Source organism: Nicotiana tomentosiformis, chromosome 4 (genome assembly GCF_000390325.3).
Source record: "Nicotiana tomentosiformis chromosome 4, ASM39032v3, whole genome shotgun sequence".
In the NCBI taxonomy this organism is placed as follows: Eukaryota; Viridiplantae; Streptophyta; class Magnoliopsida; order Solanales; family Solanaceae; genus Nicotiana; species Nicotiana tomentosiformis.
The window spans coordinates 133,413,740-133,427,613 of NC_090815.1; the positions used below are offsets into that span (position 1 = coordinate 133,413,740).

Below are 13,874 nucleotides of genomic sequence, written 5' to 3' on the forward strand. Positions count from 1 at the left end.
GCTGACCACCATTGCTGCCCAAAAACAAATCTAGTGCCGGTAGCAAACCTCATATCGATTAGAGCCTCGTTCAAAACCTTCATACCCTGTCGATGATGAAAGAAGCAAGCATAATCTCTTAACCACTCATCTGCTCACTAAGCCAAGAAACCAATTTATCTGACCAGGGCCATTGCCCAAATCCTCAACAAAATATAGCGTTATTCTCTCAAACCTTCCTCATCCCACTACGATAGCGTAAATCTCAAGCCTAGAAACCTCATCTCAGCCAATACAAGCAGCCCCACCAACAAGTATCAATAATAATCATATAGAGTCCCACACAACACGGTCTTGAACACCAACAAATAACAATTCAGACATGACAGATAACAGTAAGAGCTAAATCATAAGACTACTAAACAAATTAAGGAGGTAGGGAAATTTTAGCATCTTCCTATTAACTTTTTTCAACAAGGTGAAAGCAAAACTACACGAAGTAAGCATCAGGAGTCACATTTCATCACAGTACCATTGCGGCGTGTAACCCGATCCCATCATATCAATCCACATAGGGTACCCATCAAGCCATAACACTCGGGCTCGATGATTACATATGCGTCAATATCAAACATAATAGAGTGCTAAAAATATAACTGTGGGAAAAATTATTAGGAACACACAATACTAAGAAGGACAAGCACAATTAAGGTGCAATAAGCAAATCAACATCACGAATGCCATCTCGCCCATAGCGCCATGAGTCCTAAACTGAATTACAATATGCATACGAAGAACCATGTAATCCTCACAACCCGTCATAGCATAAGAAAGGAACACATAACACAGACCAAGGCGCGGATAGAATCTATTCCGCCCGACGATATACCTGTGGTAACAGCTGCACAGGAGCAATCAAATCCGATTCGATACAGAATACACATCCTCATTGAGCCTACCAAATGGGCCTCCAATTCAACTCCGGTCACCCCCGAACGGACAAATAGTTCTTCAAAAGTCCACAACCACGAAACAATCTGCTTCTGAGAACTCCAGTCTCCAAATCCATAGAACACACGAATCATCCTACCTGATCCAACTCCACCGCCCAAATGTCTAACACATCTCTCGTATACAATCATCCCATGAGGAATACTTCTATAATCCTTCCATGTCACATAACAAAATCTGAATCTCAGCAGTCAACTAACTAGGCGAGCACTGCAATATCAATGTTGCATCTGTAAGTCAAAACACAATGCGTCTTCTAAAATGCGCACCCTTCTCAGGCAACACCAAGTAGTAATGGCATCTATCTAGACATTTGAAACCGTCCGTGATGTTTAAGAATTCATGACCTTCCCTTCAAAACTGAACTGTGACTTTGCACATGCAAAACTCAATCCCGATCAGCCAGAAACTTTCTATTTGATCTCATCCAAGAGAAAATCCCAATACGTAACATGTTCCTCATACCAGTAGGAAATATTCACCTCAAACCGTGATAGAAATCATCGAGAACCCATTGGAATTCGTTTGCACATAATCAAGCTATCAGAACTGAATCCCTCTAAATCAACCAAGCCACGCAGCTGCCCAAAACCCATGAGCATTGCCACGAAACACCTGTGGAGACTCACCATATCGTAAGTACCCAAAGAACCGATTATATCATTACCGTGTTGATCCAAGTTACTATCAAACCGCCCTGTTTCCTTCGAGTTCCTTCCAATTTTCCCTCAAGTTGATACCCCTTCTTGCGAGAACACCATGATCCTTACCCCAAAGCTCTCCATAAGAGGTTCTAGCATAAAAATCACACTACCCTAAGGCCCATAAGCCCCTGCATTTCCTCTTAGCACTCCAAAGTACCACAACCGAGGCACCCACTCTGATGAGACCTTCTGTGAGTCTAAGGTCGTTTCCTCCACCACTTAGTCTTCCTGTTAATGAAATGCATAATCCACAATGATATAGAAGTACCGCGAGCCTCGACACCATCCAATATAAATCTTAAACTCTAGCCACAAATGCTATGCCACCGTTTAATCTTCTTGAGTTTGAACTCATCAATGAGGCATGAGAATCAAATTCGTTCCACAATTAAACAACATGAAAACATTTCAATACACTCATAACTCAAGACTATACGTCACATCAAGACAGAAATCAAGCACCCATTAGCCCTTTTTACACCTCAAGCAGACTCTTCTCATCGCCTTCAAATCATCTTAACATATCCCGTAGTCACATCCCACTCGTCATTTAGTCATCCAACCACTCGCCTGCCACAAATTCCACAAATAGGGACACTACCGGACGTTTAAGTCTAAAAGCACATGCACACACAACCGAAATCCACATGCTCAAGCTGCAGTCAAAACCTGGCCTCAAGTCCTCCTGACTGACCCATCATCAGCACACAGGAATAATATCTCGCATCTCATCCATGGACTCACAAGCAGTTCATGCATCGCCGATACCAAGTGCTCGCATGCGCATACGAATGCGTGGAAAGAATTCAAATAGTTACGCTCACAGCTGAATCAATGCCGCACGATAAGGAAAGAAAGACGGGAAGTTTTTCCTAAATGCCCTATAGCCTCTCGAAGATAAGTGTGGACGTCATTATACCAATCCGCAAGACTCTACTAGACACTTACTCATGACTCGTAGAACCTATGAACCTAGAGATCTGATACCAACTTGTCATGACCCAAAAATCACTAGTCGTGATGGCACCTAACTCGACCCGCTAGGTAAGCCAACTAACAGACAATACAATCTAAATAAAATTTATAGGAAAATAATGAAGAATTATCTGAACTTTTACAAATTAACCCAAGAATTGGTAGTACAAATCATGAGCTTCTAAGACTTACAATTTACAAAGCTGATACAAATAAATTACACGATCTGTTTGAAAGCTATATAACAGATTAACGAAATCTAAAGCCACCAAGTACAAGTGGCAGCCATATCCGGAATGCACGAACATCTTCAGAGTCAGCTCCCGACATTACCAGCAGCTCCGCTCCAAAGGTTTGTACGCAAGGTGCAGAAGTGTAGTATGAGTACAACCGACCCCATGTACGCAATAAGTATTTTGTCTAACCTCATCGAAGTAGTGACGAGGCTTTTTAGTTAAAAGACGCTCACTGATAAAATTTGTAATGTAACTAACAATAGAACTATACTACAATATAACAGAATAGAGCATACGAACGAATGTACGAAGCAATAACATAGTACTAGAAGAGATCACAATCCAACAGTTTCCAATATCTCGACCAATCCTTTCCTTAGAGCGAAACCCAACGAACCACAATAATCACCTCAAAACTTTCATAGTGTGAGAGAAACACTCAAGTCATCAAATTCAACGGCACGGCAACACCCTTTGTGTATTTATCTCATCATCACCAAATATGCGTAAAACAGTACCAACCGAAGGGCAGAAATACCGATAACATAAATGACAAAGTAGGGAATACGCAAGTAGTAATAATGAACGAGAATGTACATAAGGACATCAGTAACAGACTAGGCGGAAAGCATAAAGGTAATGATAACAATTAGGAAAAGGAATGTAACTTCAACTAACTAGCATGGTGGAGGAAGGAAGATAGATATAACAAATAAGAAAGGGGACACATGATCTTTATAAGTTAACATGTAGAGACATGAATGATTAACATGGAAGAAGACCCGTACCTAAGTGCAACAAAACAGATATGACATGGATGCAATTATAACAGCATGAAGTAGGCATGATATTTACAAGTTAAGCAAGTAGAAGGCATGGGCAACATAACAACAATTGAGATAAAGAATAAAGACAGAACAGTGACGACAAGTCACATAAGAACTGTAAGTACGACAGTAACAATTCAAGGTAAAGACATGAAGATATCTGAAAGAAAAGGATATCACAACATAATGCATGTCCCTCGTCCTCACTTGCACGGTAACACCCTTCGTGTCATGAACTCGCAATAACACAAAAGTATGATAATATAAATGCAATGGCACTGCATCACTTTTCGTGCTTTTACTCTTAATAATATGGCACGGCATCACCCTTCGTGCTTTACACTCTCCCTCACATGATAGTGTATAAACAATGGCATGGCATCACCCTTCGTGCTTTATACTCTCCCTCACATGATAATGTATAAACAATGGCACGGCATCTTCCTTCGTACTTTACACTCTTCCTTACCAGGCATATGTATATCAATGACAAACAAGGCAGGAAGCATAAATAATGTCAAGGAGAGTGTTTAAATAAATATTCCAAATGAATCCCAATCATAAATTTCCAAGCCAACAATAGTTCAATTAATCCGCAAGAACCTTATTATTCAAGTATTCCAACAAATCTCACAAATGATCCACTACACAAGTATAGAATCTAGTATCTCAAGAATGTCGGCCGTAGCAATGTATTAATAATTATGCATAGTGATGACCGAATTAGACACATCAATGTGTTCTCGGAATTCCATCAAATTTGATCAAGTTATAACAAGCTAAGTCTTAGTTCCTAACATTTAATACTATGATCTTAGTATCTAGGAGGCAAGTAAGGCATAAAACAAGAAGGTCACGTGATTCTACAAGACACAATTTACAATATAATTTACCCCCAAGCATGGTTAACCCTGGCACATGCATATATGCTCGTCACCTCATATATGTATCACCCCCGTATGTAACAAACAATGTCAAATAGTAGGAAAAATTCACTCAATAAAGTTAGGCAAGACACTTACCTCAATTCGGCTAACTCAATACTCAATTTAGCTTTTTTCTTTACAAATCCGCCTCCACTCGGCTCAATCTAGCCTAAGACGACTTAAATACATCACACAATGCAAGAAAAAAAATTCAATCAATAAAACTGTGATTTTTATTCAATTTCTAAAAAGTCAACCCCCGGGCCCGCCCGATCGAAACCCGGGTCCAAGGGTAGGTATTGACTACCCATAGCCTCACGAGTCCAAATACGTCTTTTGTTTCAAAAAATCCAACTTTCGCCACCTCAAGACTAATTCGACTACGGACCTCCAAATTACAATTCGGACGCACTCTTAAGCTCAAAACCTCCCAACGGAGCTAACGGAACTAACGAAACTCCATTCCAAGGCCTCAAACTACCGAACGAAGTGCAGATACTCAAAACGATCAGTCGGGTCGTTACAAATTTAATAGATCTTGACATATGAATATGGAAGAACAAAGAGATTGACGCATTTCAGTAACACTTGAAAAGAAAGTAATCATACAACCCATTATTTAAGGTTAATAAATATGGAGCACTTCATATTCTATTAAATATTATATCACATAAGAGAATCCCAAATATTTCTAGACATTTTCAATGAAAATTCTATATAAAATGTTAAAACTATATATAAAATTTATATATTTATATGTCAGTTTGGTTTGGATTTTCTTACTCAATACCAAACCTAATCGAGTTTTTAAATCGGTTTGGTTTGACTTTTCGATTCGGTGCGATTTTTCGGTTCGGTTTGTATACCCCTAGCATCAAGTTATCACAAGCGTCTCATTATTAGATATTCTCATTGTTCTATAAAGGCTTCTGCTCCAGATATTTTTCTTGTGACGTAGGTTTTAGATTATTATATTTGATGCCATGGTATGTATATTATTTTATACTGTATATAATTTAGAATATTAGTTTTATATATCTTCTCCTACAACTATAGCTTTCATTCTAATTGGTAGGTCTATATCATATAAGTATCTCTTTTACCAGCGTATGGTCTGGTAAATGTTTACAGTAAAAGGGCAGCCCGGTGAACGGAGTATCCCATGTACACGCAAGATCCACAGAAGGATCGCACCCCAAGGGGGTGTGATGTAGGCAGCCTAGCCTGATGTAAGTATTAGTGGCTGATTCCACGGCTCGAACCCCTGACCGACAACTTTACCGTTATTCCAAGACTCTCTTCCTACGGTAAAGTTCGATAATTTAATTTTGATTACACATGGTTTACAGAAGCTTCTGAAGACTTCACAAACAAGTTTCTTTCTGTTGCCTTACCCCTTATTTTAACCCTTCCTCGTAAAACAACTAAATTGAAACTATTTGATCATTATACTTGTGGTTTTAGTACGAAACGAATTATGCAACCACTGCTAAATTTTCTTGAGTTGCAAGTGATAAACATAAAACATTAGTTTTTTTTTCAGTTAATAAAATTCCAATTCATCATACGAATCCAAGATTCCTATTACTATTTACTAGGGAAGCTCAGACTTGATTGTGTATACAAAATCTCATCATTGTGACAACTCTGTATTGAATTGAAAGTTATTTATTCCAATTCCCATTCAACGGGTTATTTATTTGATTGTGTAGTAATAGGCTCGTATTTAAGTTAAATATCCTGTTTCATAATTCAGTATTTTGGTTGAATTGATAGAAAAGATTGACTTTTTGTCTGAACTTCATGTTGAAACGATGAATAGAAATCAAAGACCTACTAAGGAAATTTGATCTTAACAAAGTTGAAACTGCTTCTTGTTGTAGTTTCGGGGGTCTAAGATCACACAAGTGTTAGTATGAAAATATTAGGTTTTAAAGGTGATGGGGTCCATCTCATTCAAAAATCAAAGTAATAGGCATGAGCCTAAGGAAAATATTTGGCTGAAAATTTCTTTGATTTGGTAGCCTAACTTTGTTGAATTTCTTTGGTTTGGTAGCCAACTTTGTTGAATTGTCAACATTGAAGAAAAAGAAGAAAAAGTATGTGCAAATTGTCAAATATAGTAGGCTTTGGAGAGTGAGGTTTCGGCTATAAAAGGAGAGCTTCAGCTCTCATTTCTACACACCAACAAAGAGAGAAAGAAAGAGTGAGGTTTCACAGATAAGGTATAAGAAAACAGTCTGTGAGAAAAATAGAGAGCGGTCCGATATCGTAGTGAGGTGCGAATATCAACAGAGAGTTATTTCTTTTGAGTATTGTAGTGGTCTTTGGAGTATTTTACTCGGACCTACAAAGTGTAAAATTCCTTACTATAGTGATATCAGTTGATCATCTCGGGATCGTGGTTTTTCCCTTATTCAAAAGGGTTTTTCACATAAAAATCTAAGTGTCGTTGTCACTCTTTTATTCTTGTTAATTATCGTATCTCGGTGTTACGTTATTATTCCGCTTTTATTACTGTGAATATTATTTTTATAGGGGCTTTATTCGCAATAACTGGTATCAGAGTACAGGTTCTGCTCGCTCACAGAAGTACTATTCACTATTGGTAGTACGATACTCGGTGAAAAAAAAATATTCGGAGTAAAGTACGAGTGTAGCAAAATTCAACGGAGATAACAGTTTCTCGACATGACATAGAAGGATGAGGGATCTGCTCATCCAACAAGGATTACACAAGGTACTAGATGTTGATGCCAAAATGCCTGATACCATGAAAGCTGAGGATTGGGCTGACTTAGATGAAAGGGCTGCTAGTGCAATCAAGTTGCACTTATCAGATGATGTGGTAAATAACATCATTGATGAAGACACCGCTCGTGTCATTTGGACAAGGTTGGAAAGCCTATACATATCCAAAAAGCTAACAAATAAATTATACCTAAAGAAGCAACCATACGCCCTACACATGGGTGAAGGTACGAATTTTTTGTCATATTTAAATGTGTTTAACGGACTAATCACACAGCTCGCCAATCTCAGAGTAAAAATCGAGGAAGAAGATAAAGTCATCTTGTTGTTGAACTCGTTGCCATCTTCGTACGATAATCTGGTAACAACCATCTTGGTGCAAAACAATAATAATATTGTCCTCTTTATAAATGAGGATGATGAATGCATGCACTTGTCAGGTCCAGAGTCGGAATGGGTGGTTGATACGGCAACATATTACCATGCCACACTGGTAAGAGATATTTTTTGTAGATATGTAACAGGTGATTTCGGCACTGTGAGAATGGGTAATACAAGTTACTCAAAGATTGTGGGGAATAGTGACATTTGTATCGGATGCACATTGGTTCTAAAGGACGTGTGACATGTACCTGATTTGCGGATGAACTTGATCTCGGGTATTGCTTTGGAACGAGATGGATACGAGAACTATTTTGCAAATCAAAAGTGAAAACTCACCAAGGGATCATTGGTAATTGTAAAGGGAGTTGCTCGTGGCACGTTGTACAAGACAAATGCAGAAATATACCATGGTGAATTGAACGCGGCACAAGATGAGATTTCTGTAGATTTGTGGCACAAAAGAATGGGTCATATGAGCGAGAAGGGATTGCAGATTCTTGCTAGGAAATAACTCATTTCTTATCAACGATAAAACCTTGTGACTTCTGTTTATTTGGTAAGCAGCATAGAGTCTCATTTCAGACATCGTCTGAAAGAAAATTAAATATGCTTGATTTAGTATATTCTGATGTTTATGGTCCAATGGAAATTGAATCGATGGGCGGTAACAAATATTTTGTTACTTTTATTGATGATGCTTCACGAAAATTATGGGTTTATATTTTGAAAATCAAAGATCAGGTATTTCAAGTTTTTCAGAAATTTCATGCTACGGTGGAAAGTGAGACATGCCAAAAGCTAAAGCGTCTCCGAAGTGACAATGGAGGTGAGTACACTTCAAGGGAATTTGAAGAGTACTATTCAAACCATGGGATCAGACATGAAAAGACAGTTCCTGGAACCCCACAACACAATGGCGTAGCCGAAAGGATGAACCGCACCATTATGGAGAACGTGAGAAGCATGCTCAGAATGGCTAAACCGCCTAAGTCATTCTAGGGTTAAGCAGTTCAGACAGCCTGTTACTTGATCAATATGAGTCCATCAGTTCTGTTGGCCTTTGACATCCTAGAGAGAGTTTGGACCAACAAGAAGGTGTCCTACTCGCATATGAAAGTGTTCGGTTGTAGAGCTTTTGCACATGTAACAAAGGAGCAGAGAACAAAATTGGATGACAAATTTGTTCCCTGCATATTCATCGGATATGGAGATGAAGAGTTCGGATATAGATTATGGGATCCTGTAAAAAAGAAGGTAATCAGAAGCAGAGATGTAGTCTTACGAGAAAGTGAAGTTGGAACTGCTGATGATATGCTAGAGAAGGCTAAGAATGGTATAATTCCTAACCTTGTTACTATTCCTTCTACTTCTAACAATCCCACAAGTGCAGAAAGTAGGACCGGCGAGGTTGCCGAGCAGGGGGAGCAACCTGGTAAGGTTATTGAGCAGGGGGAGCGACTTGATGATGATGTCGAGCAAGTGGAGTACCCCACTCAGGAAGAAAGAACAACCTCAACCTCTGAGGAGATCAAAGAGGCCAAGAGTAGAGTCATGCAAGTACCCTTCTACAGAGTATGTCCTCATTAGTGATGCCAAAAAGTCTTAAGGAGGTATTGTCTTATCCAGAAAAGAACGAGTGGATGAAAGCCATGCAAGAGGAGATGGAATCTCTACAGAAAAATGGCACGTACAAGCTGGTTGAACTTCCAAAGGGAAAAAGACCACTCAAATGCAAATGGGTCTTTAAACTCAAGAAAGATTGAAATGGCAAGCTGGTCAGATACAAAGCTCGATTGGTGGTAAAAGGATTCGAACAGAAGAAAGGTATTGATTTTGACGAAATTTTCTCGCATGTTGTCAAAATGACTTCTATTCGAATAATTTTGAGCTTAGCAGCTAGCCTATATCTTGAAGTGGAGCAGTTGGATGTGAAAACTGCATTTCTTTATAGAGATTTGGAAGAGGATATCTATATAGAGCAGCCAGAAGGATTTGAAGTAGCTGGAAAGAAACACATGGTATGCAAATTAAATAAGAGTCTTTATGGATTGAAGCAGGCACCAAGGCAGTGGTACATGAAGTTTGACTCATTCATGAAAAGTCAAACATACATAAAGACCTATTCTGATCCATGTGTATACTTCAAAAGATTTTCTGAGAATAACTTTATTATATTCCTGTTGTATGTGGATGACATGTTAATTGTAGAAAAAAACAAGGGGCTGATCGCAAAGTTGAAAAGAGATTTGTCCAAGTCATTTGATATGAAGGACTTGGTGTAACACTTTTCAAAGCTATAAAAGTTTCAAGACATGCTAAATATAGAATTTAATTTTTTTTAATCTTTCCTTGAGTGCATAAAAATTATACTTCTATTACGGATTTAAACCCTAGTGATTGACTTTTGAGTTACTTCTCTATTTTAAAATAATTGGATATACAATTAGAGGAATATTAATAGTTTTAATATTATTAATTATTAAAAGTGGTTATAATTAAATACTAGTTAAATCAAAAAAAAAAGGTGCACTTGACTAAAGCCCATAAAGTGGGCTATTGAAAGGCTTAATGCCTTAAACAAAACAGAACACTAGTTCTGTTTACTCACGTCTCACGCAGAGCAAAAGGCTTAAAGCTTTATACGAAATAGAGTTCTAAGGTTCTTTACAAGTCACTAATTCTTACACTCAGGTATACAAAAGTCCCTATTGTCAATTATCCTACAATAGTAGTAGTAGTAGTAGTAGTAGTAGTAGTAGTAGTAGTAGTAGTAGTAGTAGTAGGTAAGAATCGAATAGTTAATTCCCATCTTTCTCTGTATCAACATTAAATTTTATGTTTAGGTGTGAAACTTTAAAATTAATTAAAATACACTGGTTGTTGTAGAATCGATTATTTGACGAGTATAAATTGAAATGAGGTCTACGTATTGGCACGAGGAGTTTTGAGGTGAGTTGATATAACCCTTTACTAAAGTGGTTTAACTCACAAAAGCACGCATACAAGGTGTTTGATGAATTGCTTAAAAGAGTTAATATGTACTTAATTGGAGCACATGAGTGCCTATTAGCTTAGAATTATTCTAGCTAAAATTTAGATGATTTATTCTGATAGATATGCATAAATTTTCAGATTTTTGTATTATTCTTATATGTCATTTTCATGTTGAAAATTCATGAAGAAGCAAGAATATTTAAAAATACTTTTGAATGTTTATTTCATGCTTTACATTTAAAGATATCAGTACGAGTATGTATAGGATATTCTAGAAATGATTTAGTCTTGAATGGTCAAGAAAGTTGAGAAGTTGATTTAGATCCTAGCGAGGTCACACGGAACAATTTATTATTAAAGTATTTTTTTGTGAGTATCCTCTATTCTGAGAAGGAGTCATCATCCAGGTCGAGGGTCCTAATCAAGGCGTTGACTTCCTGAAACTACTTATGCCAAAGTAGGGAGCACACGAGCTGAGGGTCTCGTTGCTGAGAATTTGCCTAGCCAGGCAAAGGTATGAGACATGAGCGCTGAGAACCTTGAAGTGAGTGGTACCTCGTGGATTGGGCCTATTCGATCAAGTTGGGATCGAACCTGTGCCGATCACACTGTGACTAAGACAGAAATAAGTCAGGATAGTTAGAACTCCCGAAGTATAAAGTGAAGTATTTTTTTTATATAAGAAAGAAAAAGAAAAGAATTTCTTTTATAATATTCATAAACTGCTATTATGCAATTATTTTAGAATTGTTCTTAGAAGCTTTATGTTTTTCATGCATTTAGAATCTTTGCTCGTAATGTATATTTTATTAAAGTTTCGTCCCCTGTCGTTGAGACTCACTGAGTACAATGGATGGTACTGACGTTCTCTTTTGGGAAACTAAGTTGGTCTGCGGTACAACGTAGGAACCGGTTTTGCAGGCGAGCAGGCTACAGGTTAGGACTTCCTTCTCTTCCACTGCTATTGGTGAGCTCTGCTTTTGTTCGTGGAGTATTCCTTTGAGTCATCTTTATTTAGTTATTTCTTTCTTTACTTGGAGAACTAACCAGGTAATCTCATGTCCTGAGCAGTGCGTCAGTTTATCAGTAGAGACTTCATAGACACAGTCGGTAGGTTAAGATTCAGATGTTTTTGATAATAACTTAGCAGTATTTCAGTGGTTACTATGATAAAGTTTTGGAGTTGGTTTATTTTAGGTATTTAAATTAATTGAAAGTATTTGGTTAAAGTATTTTCTTGTTGTATATAAAGTTTGAAGTTATAATATATTTGAGAAGCGCAGAAGATTCGTTCGGTCAAGTTTAGTGATCGGGTGCCGGTCACGGCTTGTTCAGAAAATGGATCGTAACACTTGGGCCCGGCAGAACAAATTTTGGGTATGAAGATAGTTCGAGAGCGAACAAGCAGAAAGTTGTGGCTGTCTCAGGAGAAGTACATTGAGCGTGTACTGGAACGCTTCAACATGAAGAATGCTAAGCCAGTCAGCACACCTCTTGTTGGTCATCTAAAGTTGAGCAAGAAGATGTGTCGTACAACAGTGGAGGAGAAAGGGAACATGGCTAGAGTTCCTTATTCTTCAGCAGTCGGAAGCTTGATGTATGCAATGGTATGCACCATACCTGATATTGCTCATGCAGTTGGTGTTGTCAACAGATTCCTTGAAAATCCTGGAAAGGAATATTAGGAAGCAGTCAAGTGGATACTCAGGTACCTAAGAGGTACTGTAGGAGATTGCTTGTGTTTTGGAGGATCTAATCCAATCTTGAAGGGCTACATGGATGCTGATATGGCCGGTGATACAAATAATAGAAAATCCACTACTGGATATATATTTACTTTTTCAGGGGGAGCTATATCATGACAGTCTAAATCGCAGAAGTGAGTTGCACTTTCAACAACTGAAGCAGAGTACATTGCCGCTACAGAAGCTGGCAAGAAAATGGTATGGCTCAAGCGGTTTCTTCAAGAGGTGGAATTGCATCAAAAGGAGTATGTCGTCTATTGTGACAATCAAAGTGCAATAGACTTGAGCAAGAACTCCATGTACCATGCAAGAACAAAGCGTATAGATGTGAGATATCATTGGATTCGTGAGCAGGTGGAGAACGAATCTTTACATGTCAAAATTATTCACACGAGTGAAAATCCTGCTGATATGTTGACAAGGTGGTACCAAGAGACAAGTTCGAGCTATGCAAAGAACTTGTCGGCATGCACTCAAACTAGAAGACAGTGCTACCTACTCTAGATGAATGAGACTAGAGGGGGAGATAGATGGGGTCTATCTCATTCAAAAACCAAAGTAATAGGCATGTGCCTAAGTAAAATATTTGGCTGAAAATTTCTTTGGTTTGATAGCCTAACTTTGTTGAATTTATTTGGTTTGGTAGCCAACTTTGTTGAATTGTCAACATTGAAGAAAAAGAAGGAAAAGTGTGTGCAAATTGTCAAATATAGTAGGCTTTGGAGAGTGAGGCTTAGGCTATAAAAGGAGAGCTTCAGCTCTCATTTCTACACACCAACAAAGAGAGAAAGAAAGAGTGAGGTTTCACAGACAAGGTATAAGAAAATAGTCTGTGAGAAAAATAGAGAGTGATCCGATATCGCAGTGAGGTGGGAATATCAAAATAGGGTTATTTCTTTTGAGTGTTGTAGTGGTCTTTGGAGTATTTTACTCGGACCTACAAAGTGTAAAATTCCTTGCTATAGTGATATCAGTTTCTCGTCTCAGGACAGTGATTTTTCCCTTATTCAAAAGGGTTTTCCATGTAAAAATCTTGGTGTCGTTGTCACTCTTTTATTCTTGATAATTACCGTATCTCGGTGCTACATTATTATTCCGCTTTTATTACTGTGAATATTATTTTTGTAGGGGGTTTATTCGTAACAAAAGATATATACTCCCTCCATTTTAGAATTTGTGGTCCTAAACAATTCAAACAGGGGCCCAGAGTATTTGTGTGGTTATAAAAACTTCTCATTAAGGGTAGAATTGTAAGTTTAAGCAAAATTATTTTCAAATTTAGAAAGGGGGCATTCTTTTTGGAATGGACCAAAAAGGAAATAGGTTCACATAAACTGGAACA

At 37.9% G+C, this 13,874-nt stretch overlaps 1 long non-coding RNA gene across 1 annotated transcript; it reads left to right on the plus strand.

The window, feature by feature from the left end:
- Window positions 1-6,929: 6,929 nt before the first annotated feature.
- LOC138910699 (uncharacterized) lies at window positions 6,930-13,634 on the plus strand. The gene is made up of 2 exons (XR_011415848.1): window positions 6,930-7,041; window positions 13,444-13,634. It is a non-coding gene; the product is annotated as an uncharacterized lncRNA (long non-coding RNA).
- The last annotated feature ends 240 nt before the right edge of the window (window positions 13,635-13,874 follow it).